This window comes from Rhinatrema bivittatum, chromosome 6 (assembly GCF_901001135.1).
Source record: "Rhinatrema bivittatum chromosome 6, aRhiBiv1.1, whole genome shotgun sequence".
In the NCBI taxonomy this organism is placed as follows: Eukaryota; Metazoa; Chordata; class Amphibia; order Gymnophiona; family Rhinatrematidae; genus Rhinatrema; species Rhinatrema bivittatum.
Window position 1 is genome coordinate 141,775,924 of NC_042620.1, and position 13,151 is coordinate 141,789,074.

General features: G+C 46.2%; 1 protein-coding gene and 1 long non-coding RNA gene across 2 annotated transcripts in view; one reads left to right on the plus strand and one right to left on the minus strand.

Annotated features, from left to right (window-relative positions):
- The window catches only part of LOC115093771, a 123,812-nt gene extending 120,428 nt beyond the window's left edge, over positions 1 to 3,384 (minus strand). Inside the window, exon 1 of the long non-coding RNA XR_003857401.1 lies at positions 3,292 to 3,384. This is a non-coding gene — a long non-coding RNA (uncharacterized LOC115093771). The remainder of the gene's footprint in view (positions 1 to 3,291) is intronic.
- The window catches only part of ANKAR (ankyrin and armadillo repeat containing), a 381,604-nt gene that overhangs the window by 133,709 nt on the left and 234,744 nt on the right, over positions 1 to 13,151 (plus strand).

The window sequence follows — 13,151 nt, forward strand, 5'->3', positions numbered from 1 at the left end:
ATTTTACATAGGCCTACCGGCGCACGCAGAGCCCCCGGACTCGCGTAAGTCCCGGGGTTTTCTGAGGGGGGCGTGTCGGGGGCGGTTCCTTGAGCACCAGAAGAAGTCAATGGTCATTTGAACATGGATGCCAATGATACAGTCCAACAAGGAGGGCGTACCTCCTTTGCCCTCTGCTGAAGACGACGGTCAATTCTTCCAGCCAAGTCTATTACTGCATTGAGGTCATCAGGAATGTCCCTGGCTGCCAGCTCGTCTTTGATGCGTGCTGACAACCCCTCTAGGAAAACTCCTCGCGGACAATCATCTCGCCAACCTACCTCCAGAGCGAGGGTGCGAAACTCAATCGCATAATCTGCCAAGGAACTGGAACCTTGACGTAACTGCAGAAACTCCGAAGTTGCAGTGGACAAGCGTGCCGGTTCGTCAAAGGCCTGTTTGAAGCTGACTATAAACTACTGCAGGTTATTTAGAAGAGGATCATTACGTTCCCACATGGGAGACGCCCAATTCAGCGCCTTCCCATCCAGAAGCGACAGGATATAGGCCACTTTTACAGCATCTGTAGGAAACTGGCTGGGTAGAAGAGAGAACCTAATGTAACATTGGTTCAAAAAACCCCGACACCCTCTTGCATCCCCAGAATAACGAGAGGGAGTGGGTAGCTGAGTTGGAGCGCTGACACTCACCATCGGAGCAGGAGGTTGTCCCAGAGGAGGGTCGGCAGGCGTGGCATCCAGGCGGTTTGCCAAGCGTTCCACGGTGGCAGCTAGTACGTCCAGGCAGTGTTGGTGCTGCTGCAGCCATTGAGCCATTACAGGGATGGCCTGAAGACCAGAAAGGTCCACCGAGTCCATGGCTTAGCAAACTGTTGCAACCAGGAATGTGGACTCTTGAGCCAGCCTTGTGGAGAAGAGTTAGAAGAGAAGATGGACTCCACTGAAGAGAATACCGGGTTGGCGGCAGGCTGACCAAGAACTGTGTAGAAACTTCACCCTGGAAGTACGTGGCACACCCGAGAGGAGCCCGTGAGCACCCGGACTGCTGGGACTTAGGCGAGAGTATTGAAGAGGAAGTCTTCACCCTGGAAATCCAAGATCCCCCCAGGAGAAGCCCGTGAGGACCTGGACTGCTGGGACTTAGGCGACGGTAGTGAAGAGGAAGTCTTCACCCTGGAAGTCCAAGATCCCCCCAGGAGGAGCCCGTGAGGACCTGGACCGCTGGGACTTAGGCGACGGTGGTACGAAGCGATGAGAAGACGATCCAAATGTCAAAACAGGTGGCAGACAGGAGAAGCGGAAGAGAAGCTGAGGTCAAGAGCCAGAGAGTCAAGCAATGGAATTTGAAACTGATACCGTGGATTAGATCAGGATCAGCAGGGCAGGAGTCACAGGAGCTGAAGAGACTGGAGCTAGAATCACAGGAGCAGGAGTCACAGGAGCAGAAGGCACAGAATAGGAGCTGGAATCACAGGAGCTGGAGTCATAGGATGGCAATTAAAGACTCTGAAGAAAAACTCTGTTGCTAAGCGATTCTGATCAGGCAGACGTCGGCTTAAGTACCTTGCCGGCATCTGACGTCAACCAGGGGGCTGTCCTTTGCCTGCGGGTGCTGAACCGTTAGCAGGTCTTTTCTCGCGCGCGTGCCCCGGGAGGGGCAGAGCCAAAGCCGGACCTCCGCAGCGTCTCCCTCGTGGAGACGCCGCCACAACGTGGCCCGGCAGGCCCAGCCCTCGCCGCAACTCGGCACGGCCTCCCGTGGAAGAACAAAGGTAAGGACCCAGTTGCTAGCCTAGCGACCGGGACCGCAGCAGTAATATTCTTTTTTTGCCTTAAGTGATTCAATCTGGTAATTTCTAAGCAGAGTTCTGAATTCAGCTGCATTAGAAGCAGAGGATTTCTTAACCCAAATTTGCTCGCTTCTTCGCAGCAATTTGCGTAAAGAAAGCAGCAAGGAAGTAAGCCACGGTTGGGACTTTCTATTTATTCTAAAAACAAACTGTTTCACAGGACGAATGGTATCAAGGACAAAAATCAAATGTTTTGTCCAATCAAAGTAGGAGTCCAGATCATTGAAAATAAGAGAGTCAAGAAAAGGAATCAGGGTCTCTTCAAGTTTCAGAATGTCTATGAATGAACGCTTTGTATACGTTAATGGCTTACTGGATTTCCTTGCGTCAATTAAATTTTTCAAAGAAAAATTAAAAAATGGTCAGACCAAGGTACATCTCTAATGTCAAGTGTGTTCAAAGAATAAAGCTTAGCTGAAGTATTAATGAATACAAGATCTAATGTATTCCCCTTACGATGTGTAGAAACTTGAACAATTTGAGACCACCCTAAAGATGATAACATTTCAAGAAACAACTGAACCTGACTATCCTGAGTGGCATGGTTAGTTGGTAAATTGAAATCACCAAGTATCAGCATGTTATTTAAATCGGCCTTTGCTAACACTAATTGTTCAAAAAACAAAGAAAGATTCAACTGTAGAAGTTTAGGAGGGGAGTAGACAAGACAGATAGAAAAACCTGATGTGTGAAGATCCACTAAGATTTTGAGATTTAATATTCCATGAGTTTTTAAAGATAATAAGCAACCCACCCCCTCAACCTTTTAGGCGTGGTTGTGAGATAAAAGAGTAACCTGGGGGACACATCTGATTTAGGGTAACTAAATCAGAATCAAAAAGCCAACTTTCGTAATGCAGAAAAAATCAGGTTTTTCTATCTCAATCATGTCAAACAACAACTGAAATTTTCTTTTAACAGATTGAGAATTAATACACAGTATTTTAACATCTGAGCATGAAGGAATAGAAACAACAGTAGAGATAGGCACATTAACAAGACATGGGGACCTGTGAGATAAATTTTTTGTTCGAACAGATTTAGAAAGATCACCATAAATACCCCTACCTGAGATTACTGGGATAGGTATGGTGGATCCTGCAGCATTCCAGAAACTGTGGATTGCAGAGCTGTGGCGTAGACTGCAGATAATGGGCAGAATCTCTATCTGGGAATGGAACTTGCTTATCCAAATGGATAATCGGGCATTAAAGCCTACACTGTTGTCAGGGAGCCCTTGAGTTACAGTTTCATTATTAATATGGTATCATATCAGCAGAATCTGAAGCTATTCATATCTCAAGCATTGTCACTTTCTACAGCACAGATATGGATTCCATTATTTGTTATTCTACAGATTTACTAAGATAAGAGTCAAATCATGAACAAACAATAAATTCTTTGGAAAATATTACTGTTCAAATCGATAGTAACCCACTCACCAGGAATTAGTAGAGCATTCTTTTTAGTGAAAGAAACAACCTCAGACCTCTTTTTTTTTCTTCAGTGTTTATCATTCGTTTTACAGTGCAAGCCATTTTGTTCATTATTAACAGAATGGTAAACATGAAACTTGGGCACTGTCATTTTAAATTCTCCATCAAACAGGCATGAATTAGTCATTACGCGTGGGTGACATCATCTAATGGGGCTGACACAGACCTAGCTCAAAGAACTTTTTTTTTTTAACTTTATCTTTTATTTTAATTTCTTATTAATTTATTTATTATTAATCACTTGTATCCTGGGCAATTAATAATAAATACATTAATAACATGCTGGGCGATGTACATAAAAACAATCATAGCAATGCAATAAATCACACTGAAATCAAAATTCACAGCAACAATAAAACTTGAACATATAGGGACCTTCTGCGGACTTAATAAAATGCTTGTCTAAATAGCCATGATTTTAGTAGGGTTTTAAAATTCTTAACGCTGTCTGCCATGTGCGAGAGTGTCTCCATGCATGTGAATCCCTTTCATTTGTAATTTAATTTGATCATCAGATTGTATATTTAGAAGTTTTGCTGAAAGCATTGCCACATGAAACAGCACAGTGTAAATCAGACTAGCAAAAAGGACTTAATTTCCTGAGTGATTTAAACCTTACTGAGACTCTTGCAGTTACTAACAGATAATATATGTATTGTGCTGCCTAAAAATCTTTCTTTAAACAAATATCAATTATAATTTACTTAAGCAAAGCAAATAAAACTATATTTCCCAGAATGCTTTGCTTCTTAAAGTCAACATGATGTTTTGAAACAATTATTGTAAACTTTATGCTGAGATAAAATCTCTAGACTAATTCTAATGAATTCAATATAAATATGTAATATCCACCATAATAGTGGAAAAATTTATGGGAAGGTCGAGGAAGGTTTCATACAACTTTATAACATCGCATCCAGCAATGTGTAATGGTTTTAATCATAAACCGACCTCCACCAACCCGTGAGCATTTTTATGTATTTTTTAGCGTGATCAATTTCATAAACAGAAGTGACTTAAAAAATTTCCTTTTTGATTTAATTACAAATATTTAACCCAACAGGGTGAATATTCCACAAGTCCCAGAACAATTTAGCATGAACGCCGAAAGAAAGCTCATCAGCAGACTTGACCGATTGTACTTGTTTTTGTCCTATGCTGTTATTCACCATAAAAATGGTTTTTGATTCTTGAATGAACACCCAAAAATTATTCATATGATTTCATAAAACTTCCCGCATTCACCGCATTCTTGTCTGGAACTCCTCATAAGTGTTTTATCAACAAATTCCTTCATATATGCGCTAATTCACATTCTTTTAAATAACGCACAATGCACAATTCTCCACGAAACGCCGGTACTGAATCTTTAAGATCTTGTAAAGGGGCACAACCCCACTACTTATCTCTGCACGGTCAGATTGTTGGCTCCATGTCCCTATCCCGACAAGGCTGAATTTGCTGAATTTGGCTGAATTTGAAGAAGCTTGGCGCGAATAAAAAGAGAGACGCGACCTGTGGTTTTCTCATTCAACAATGGCGACCATGTATTTGGCGAGTGGAAAATGGTGAAAACGCCGTGAAGTTCTTAACATAGAGGATTGAAAAAGACTGTCCCCTGATGAAGAATTCTATGATTCGAAACGAGGCCTTGTCGGGATAGGGACATGGAGCCAACAATCTGACAGTGCAGAGATAAGTAGTGGGGTTGTGCCCCTTTACAAGATCTTAAAGATTCAGTACCGGCGTTTCGTGGTGAATTGTGCATTGTGCGTTATTTAAAAGAATGTGAATTAGCGCATATATTAAGGAATTTGTTGATAAAACACTTATGAGGAGTTCCAGACAAGAATGCGGTGAATGCGGGAAGTTTTATGAAATCATATGAATAGTTTTTGGGTGTTCATTCAAGAATCAAAAACCATTTTTATGGTGAATAACAGCATAGGACAAAAACAAGTACAATCGGTCAAGTCTGCTGATGAGCTTTCTTTCGGCGTTCATGCTAAATTGTTCTGGGACTTGTGGAATATTCACCCTGTTGGGTTAAATATTTGTAATTAAATCAAAAAGGAAATTTTTTAAGTCACTTCTGTTTATGAAATTGATCACGCTAAAAAATACATAAAAATGCTCACGGGTTGGTGGAGGTCGGTTTATGATTAAAACCATTACACATTGCTGGATGCGATGTTATAAAGTTGTATGAAACCTTCCTCGACCTTCCCATAAATTTTTCCACTATTATGGTGGATATTACATATTTATATTGAATTCATTAGAATTAGTCTAGAGATTTTATCTCAGCATAAAGTTTACAATAATTGTTTCAAAACATTATGTTGAGGTGATATCGTGTTTTTGGATATTCAATTTATATCCCTCAGGGCACATTGTGCTTTTTTTGGTTTTGCTTCTTAAAGTGGCATCATCCACTTCATACAAGAGAGGAAAAATCGCTTAAGCAAAATAAAATTATCTTTTGCAGTCTAAACTACCAATCTTAGGCCTGGATTTTCTAAATTCACAGAACTTAGAAAATCCGGAAGTAAGGGGGGGCGGGGAGGCTAAGCTGGGAATGGGCCTGCAAAAGCCGGCAGCGATTGCACCTCCGCGGTACAATCGCTGCCGACTTTCGCACCCAATAGCGCCACCATGAAAAGTGGTGCTATTGGACGCGATACTGGTGGCGATAAGGAATCTTACCTTTCGCTGTCAGCAAAGTCGTCGCGGAGTCTACCCCGAGGCCGCCCCAACTCTTCCCTTTCCGGTGCGGACTCCGCCCCGATTTAGATATCGCACGTGACTGTATTACATCAAATAGGATTCTGACAGGTCTGTGCAATAAAACTGACACAGAAAGCAAATGTATTATATACATGCATACATTATAGCAATGACCTGCATTACTGACAAAAACCAGAAACAATTATTGTACTTGTAACATTAAAATTCAAGACTATACATCATTTTGTTTTATTATGCTGATGTTAGTTTACCAATCTTTAAAGAATTATTTCTTTGGCTTTGTGCCAAAATGCCAATGCATACTTGAAGTGACTGCATGCTTAATTTCATTTATTGAATTTATTAATTGCTTAACACAGATAAAGCCTAACCTATGTGTTGCGATCCTGCCCGCGAGGAGCGTGGGCAGGCTCTTACCTCGTGCGGCCAGTCGGGCTGCTGATGCTATTGCCGCCGTGCCTGCCTCTCCGCGGCCTCCGGGTCCCCCTCCATCCGCCTTCTGTTCTCTGCAATGGGGCTGACCCGCCGCAAGCTCTCCCTCGCGGTCGGGACCCCCGCTGCTGCTTCGGGCTCTCCCCGGCGTGCTCTGCCGCTCCTGGGGTCCTCGGTCGGCAGGGAAGGGGTCCCTGCCGGTGCCCGTGCTGCTGTCTGGGTCCTTGCCCGGCAGGGAGGCCGTCCCTGCCGGTGCCTGCGGCCATTCCAACTCCTGCAGCCTGCCATCGCTGCTTCCCTTCGGCCCCATGGCGGGGCTGCGCCGGCTGCCTTCCTGCTTCAGGCCCTGCAGCCCTCGGCTTTCCCTGGGTCTCTCCGTGGTATGGAGCCATCCCTGCAGCCAGCTTACCTCACTCCTGCTCCAGTCTTCGCGGCTGGGAGCCGCTAAAGCAGCCTGCCGCCTCTCCAGCTTCAGGGCAGGGCTGCTCCGCTGCTTGCCTGTCTTCTTGGATCCTCCTCATGGCCGGGAGGATGCCACCAGCTTCCAGCTTGCCTCTCCAGCTTCCTTGGGCGCGGGCGCGCACCTCTCTACTTCTCTTCTAGGGCCAGCCAGGTGTGGCTCCCTGCTGGCTCCTCCCAGGGCATTGTCATCATCAGCCCTACTAAAGGGCCCAGCTTCCAGTCTAACGTTGCATTCGCAAGGAGTTGGTCACTCCTGAGATCCTCGTTCCAGGAGCTGCCTTGAGTTCCAGCCTTCTGCAAGGTCCAGTGTTACTCGTTCTCTGTTGGAGCTACTCGTCTCGTTTGATGTTTACCTGCTGTTCCAGTCCCGATGTCTGCTTGATGTACCAGCCCTGATGTTTGCCTGTCCATGTTCCTGCTTTCGGCCTGTCTTCCAATCTGTTCCCGTGTTCCAGTCCAGTTGATGCCTTGCCTTGCCTTTGGTTGCCAGTGTGCAGCAATCCCTGCTTCAGGCTGCAGGTGTGCAGCATACTCTGCTTCAGGCTGACGGTGTGCAGCATACTCCGCTTCAGGCTGCCGGTGCACAGCAATCCCTGCTTCAGGCTGCCGGTGTGCAGCAAACCCTGCTATAGACTGCCTGTACTGCAGCTACCTGCCTTACCCTGTTCCTGAGTCTCCTGAAAGCTAGCACCTCATTCCAGTTCTTCAAGATGTCCTGGTGCCCTGCGGCAAGCCATGTCGTGGTCCGTGACCAGCCCAATGGGCGGGCTGAGTAGGGCGCTTCGTGATGCAAGCCTTGCACCTCGTTCCTGAATCTGTGAGAAAGCCTTACCCTGTTCCTGAATCTCCTGAAAGCTAGCACCTCGTTCCAGTTCTTCAAGATGTCCTGGTGCCTCGCGGCAAGCCATGTCGTGGTCCGTGACCAGCCCCATGGGCGGGCTGAGTAGGGGCGCTTCGTGATGCAAGCCTTGCACCTAGTTCCTGAATCTGTGAGAAACCCTTACCCTATTCCTGAACTCTCTGAAAGCCTGGTATCCTGCGGCAACCTCTGTCATGGTCCGTGACCAGCCCCACGGGCGGGCTGTGTAGGGCGCTCCATGTTGCCAGTCTCGTACCTTGCCCTAGAGTCTCCTGTATGCATCATACCTCGTTCCTGACTCCACGTCCTCACCTTCAGTACCTTGCTTCTGAGTCTACGTCAGCATGTCCAGTACCTTGTCTCTGAGTCCTCGTCTGCACTTCCAGAACCTTGCTTCTGAGTCTACGTCAGCATGTCCAGTACCTTGTCTCTGAGTCCTTGTCTGCACCTTCAGTACTTTGCTTCTGAGTCTACGTCAGCACGTCCAGTACCTTGTCTCTACGTCTACGTCTGCACTTCCAGTATCTCGTTTCTGAGTCTCGTCTGCATCCATGTTCCAGTCCTCGCTGCCCTGGCCTCCATCCGGCCTTCCGCTTCATGCCGTACCCTGCGGCAGGTCCGAAAGGGCTGGGAACGGTCGGAGGACTGTTCACAAGACCAACATAGCGTTGTTGGGTCTTCCGAAGCGTGCAGGCTCGGAGGAGGGCCTGTCTTCCAGTCTTCTCTCCAGCTTGCTTCCGTCTAGCCCATGCTCGGGCATGCCACGCCTCCTGCGGCACCTCTTCAGACTCTCTGGCGTCGAGCCGCGGCCCAAGGGCACACACCTCTCCCAGGAGTGGGATCACTCTCCGAGCGCTCCGCAACACTATGTACAAATAAAAATAACATTCATAATAAAAACATATTAAAAAAACCCATGAAAGATATGGTAATAAAAGACATTATAAAATCTCAAGCTGCCACATAATATAAAAGGGTCGAAACTACAGTTCTTAATAAAATGCTTGTTTTAATAAAAAGCATGTCTGAAAATTTTCAAAATTTTCAGAATGTTTAGATTTTGTCAAGCTAACATCTGCATTCCATATAAAAATACTTTCTCAAACAATGCATAATGGTGATTAACAAAACTCGAGTCTTATTTTCTTACAGGCAACTTCCTCATGCCTCCCGATGCCCAGGCACTTCTCCTGGGCGCACTATTCTTTATTTAAATTAGGGCCCGCGCAATTAAGGAGGCCCTAGGAACACTAGTTTGTCCCTAGTGCCTCCTTATTGGCGGAAGTGGCAGCTGTCAGAGGGTCTGACAGCCGATGCTTAATTTTACCAGTGTTGGTTGTCGAACCCACTGTCAGCCATGCGTTTGGAAAACGGACACCGGCAAAGTTGAGTGTCCGTTTTCCAACTCGCAGGCTGCGGGCAGATTTTTTTTTTTTTTAAATACGTTTTTAAAATTTTTTTATTTTTGGGGCCTCTGACTTAATATCGCTATGATACTTGTCCGGTGCCGTCTGAAGTTAACCCCTGCCTTCGTGTATTGCGAGTGACTAATAGGCTCATCAACATGCATTTGCATGTGATGAGCGCTATTAGTTTCAGGGGGGTTGGCCGCGCGTTTTCCATGCGCTATTACTACCCCTTACAGTATAAGGGTAATAATAGTGCGTCAAAAACGCGCGGCCAAACGGGGGCTAAATGGTAGAGATGTGAATCGTGTCCTCGATCGTCTTAATGATCGATTTCGGCTGGGAGGGGGAGGGAATCGTATTGTTGCCGTTTGGGGGGGTAAAATATCGTGAAAAATCGTGAAAAATCGTAAAAAAATCGAAAAAAACGTAAAATCGCAAAACCGGCACATTAAAACCCCCTAAAACCCACCCCCGACCCTTTAAATTAAATCCCCCACCCGCCCGACCCCCCCCCCCCAAATGACTTAAATAACCTGCGGGTCCAGCGGCGGTCCGGAACGGCAGCGGTCCGGAACGGGCTTCTGCTACTGAATCTTGTTGTCTTCGGCCGGCGCCATTTTCCAAAATGGCGCCGAAAAATGGCGGCAGCCATAGACGAACACGATTGGACGGCAGGAGGTCCTTCCGGACCCCCGCTGGACTTTTGGCAAGTCTTGTGGGGGTCAGGAGGCCCCCCCCCAAGCTGGCCAAAAGTTCCTGGAGGTCCAGCGGGGGTCAGGGAGCGATTTCCCGCCGCGAATCGTTTTCGTACGGAAAATGGCGCCGGCAGGAGATCGACTGCAGGAGGTCGTTCAGCGAGGCGCCGGAACCCTCGCTGAACGACCTCCTGCAGTCGATCTCCTGCCGGCGCCATTTTCCGTACGAAAACGATTCGCGGCGGGAAATCGCTCCCTGACCCCCGCTGGACCTCCAGGAACTTTTGGCCAGCTTGGGGGGGGCCTCCTGACCCCCACAAGACTTGCCAAAAGTCCAGCGGGGGTCCGGAAGGACCTCCTGCCGTCCAATCGTGTTCGTCTATGGCCGCCGCCATTTTTCGGCACCATTTTGGAAAATGGCGCCGGCCGAAGACAACAAGATTCAGTAGCAGGAGCCCATTCCGGACCGCTGCCGTTCCGGACCGCCGCTGGACCCGCAGGTTATTTAAGTCATTTGGGGGGGGGGGTTCGGGAGGGTGGGGGATTTAATTTAAAGGGTCGGGGGTGGGTTTTAGGGGGTTTTAGTGTGCCGGCTCACGATTCTAACGATTTATAATGATAAATCGTTAGAATCTCTATTGTATTGTGTTCCATAACGGTTTAAGACGATATTAAAATTATCGGACGATAATTTTAATCGTCCTAAAACGATTCACATCCCTACTAAATGGTGCGCTCGGCCGAGCACACCGTTCTGTATCAGCCTGATAGTAAGATAACATTTATTAGCCCGCCAGAGAAGCAAAGTAAAACCAAACACAGACATATCATGACCTGAAGCCAGCAATTTTTTTCTCTTCTCTTATCAAAACAAATGTTTCTTCTAAAGACAATTTTTCTTTATTCAGACGTGGTGACTGAAACCTACCACAGGGCAAATTCAAAATAACAAACTGCTGTCTTTAATATATTAGTTTATCTAAGAACCTGCAGGTTTCTCTTTTTTTTTTTTTTTTTTTTTTTAACAATCACATTTGTACGTGTTCCTAGCTGGTGTCCTTACACCACTCTTGTTGTTTTTCTGTTACTTCGAGGTTTTACTAGGTCAATGACCCTTACAGAGTGGTCTCTGCCATGGAGCATCTCCACTTCTGCCAGCTCCTCTTTTTCAATTAATACAGGCTTGCATACACAGGGAAAAAGGCAGGATAAAATGATCCATAGAGACTTAGGGATCGATTTTAAAAATTGCGTGCATGCGTCCATGTGCGCACGGTTCTTGGCGCATGCCCATGGACGTGGCTGTTTTATAACACGTGCACATCAGATAAAATTAAGGAGTGGACTGGGAGGGAACTTCCCTTTACCCCTACCTAACCTTCCTACCCTTTCCCCTCTCCTCCCCGACCCCTAATCCCTTCTTAGCTCCTTACTTTTTTTTTTGTTAGATTACTTACTGCTCCTTAATGAGGGAGCTGCCTTCCACGTCCTTATTTATTCATTTCTGCAAGCATTTATTACTTTTTAGTTTTAATCATCCACATTTGTAATCTTTAATCAATATTTGAGGCGTAATTCCACACCTCCCTAAAGTTGTAGATTCGCCTTCTCCAGGAGAATCCCTTCATTCATTAAATGGAAATGTGGCATCAGTATACCCCAAATTCCAAGCTTCTCCTTTGACTAGTGGAATTCTCTTTGATCAACATCTTTATCATCGGAGTCGTGGCTCGGCATACTGCTGTAGTGTGAAGAGAGGGAAGATTTCACAGAGATTCCTTCTGACCCTTTACCAGACCTTTCCCAACACACACCACCTCCGGAACTTTCTGCTACTTATGTTTCTTGGATAAGCTGGCGAAGATGCTGTCCATCAGTGTCAGGAAGGAGGAAGACCCAAGAGCAGATGACTTTGATTCGCTTCAGTTTCTTCAGCCTCCAGAGGGCGCTGTTTCCATTCTGGTACATACACTCATCAAAGATCTATAGATGAGGATGTAGCAGATGCAGAGCATGATTTCCTATGGCTCAAAAGCTGGATCTAAAATATAGAGTGCAGGCCTATCCTGGTTTTGGGGTGGTTTAGTTGCCATACTTTTCAGTGGTTGTAGAGTCAGAGTCAGTGTCAAAGCGTTTCCCAACCTTTTCAAGTCCAAGCCACACCCTGTATTAACAAAAATGTTGTGTGGCACACCAGCCTGTATGGAGCAAGCGGTAAGGCCATGGAGAGGACTCATATGGTGAAAAGAAAAGTTAGAGAAGTGCTGAAAGCCCCACCAGTTCCTCTTCCAAACTTTAAAATAAAGAGGGGGGGGGGGTGTGGAGAGATGCATGAGCTTACTACAATATGCCAGCTCCTTCTATATACAAGTGCAGGGGAAAGGAGAAGTCAGTGTGGTGCAGGCAGCCAGCTCAGTTAGCTTGGCTGCTGTATGTAGCTGCCAGAGCTACTCCATTGCTGCTGCTCCCAATACTCATGCAAAGGAGGAAGCTCAGGAGGGGGAAGATGAGGAATTGTCATGTGAACCATGTCAAACAAAGCAGGGCCCAACTATCCATGCTTGGCATGCTGCCCATTAATTACTATACTCCAGAGCTCTTGCTGTAGCTGGGAAGAGGAGCCATGTTTTCAGAAAGGAGCTCCTACATGTTTAAGAGCCACTATTGGTGTCTCTTGTTGTTGTGATGTGCTGAGAGCAGAGCAGAGGTGCTGGTCTGGATCTGAGCATCAGGCAGTGGTGAATTTTCCATGGCACACCTGATCAGGTCTAAAGGCACTGCTCTAACACACCGTCTGTGAAAGACTCGAAGATGTTAGACATTTTGGGGAATAAGATCTTCCAGGGATCCATGCTTGGCACTTGGATCTCAGCTCATCAACTGTACATGATGCAGTATTTGAATGAATGTGTGCAGGTTTAATGGAATTGTTAGTCCTGGACTAGGCGGAATTCTGCCAAGCTGTAGAGGATGTAGAAGCATGTGAAAAACATCTGATCCACTCTATATGCAAAGCTTTTGACACCATGAACAGTATCTCGGCTATTTCTATCATGTGAAGATACTTGATACCTTAATCCTCCAAGCCCTAATGTTTGGAAGATCTGCTGGTGGCCATGGTCCCAGCACTGACTCAACACCACCACAGGATATAAGCCTGCCTCCCTGTAAGTATCTTGGCTCAGTGTGGAGTTCTCTTAC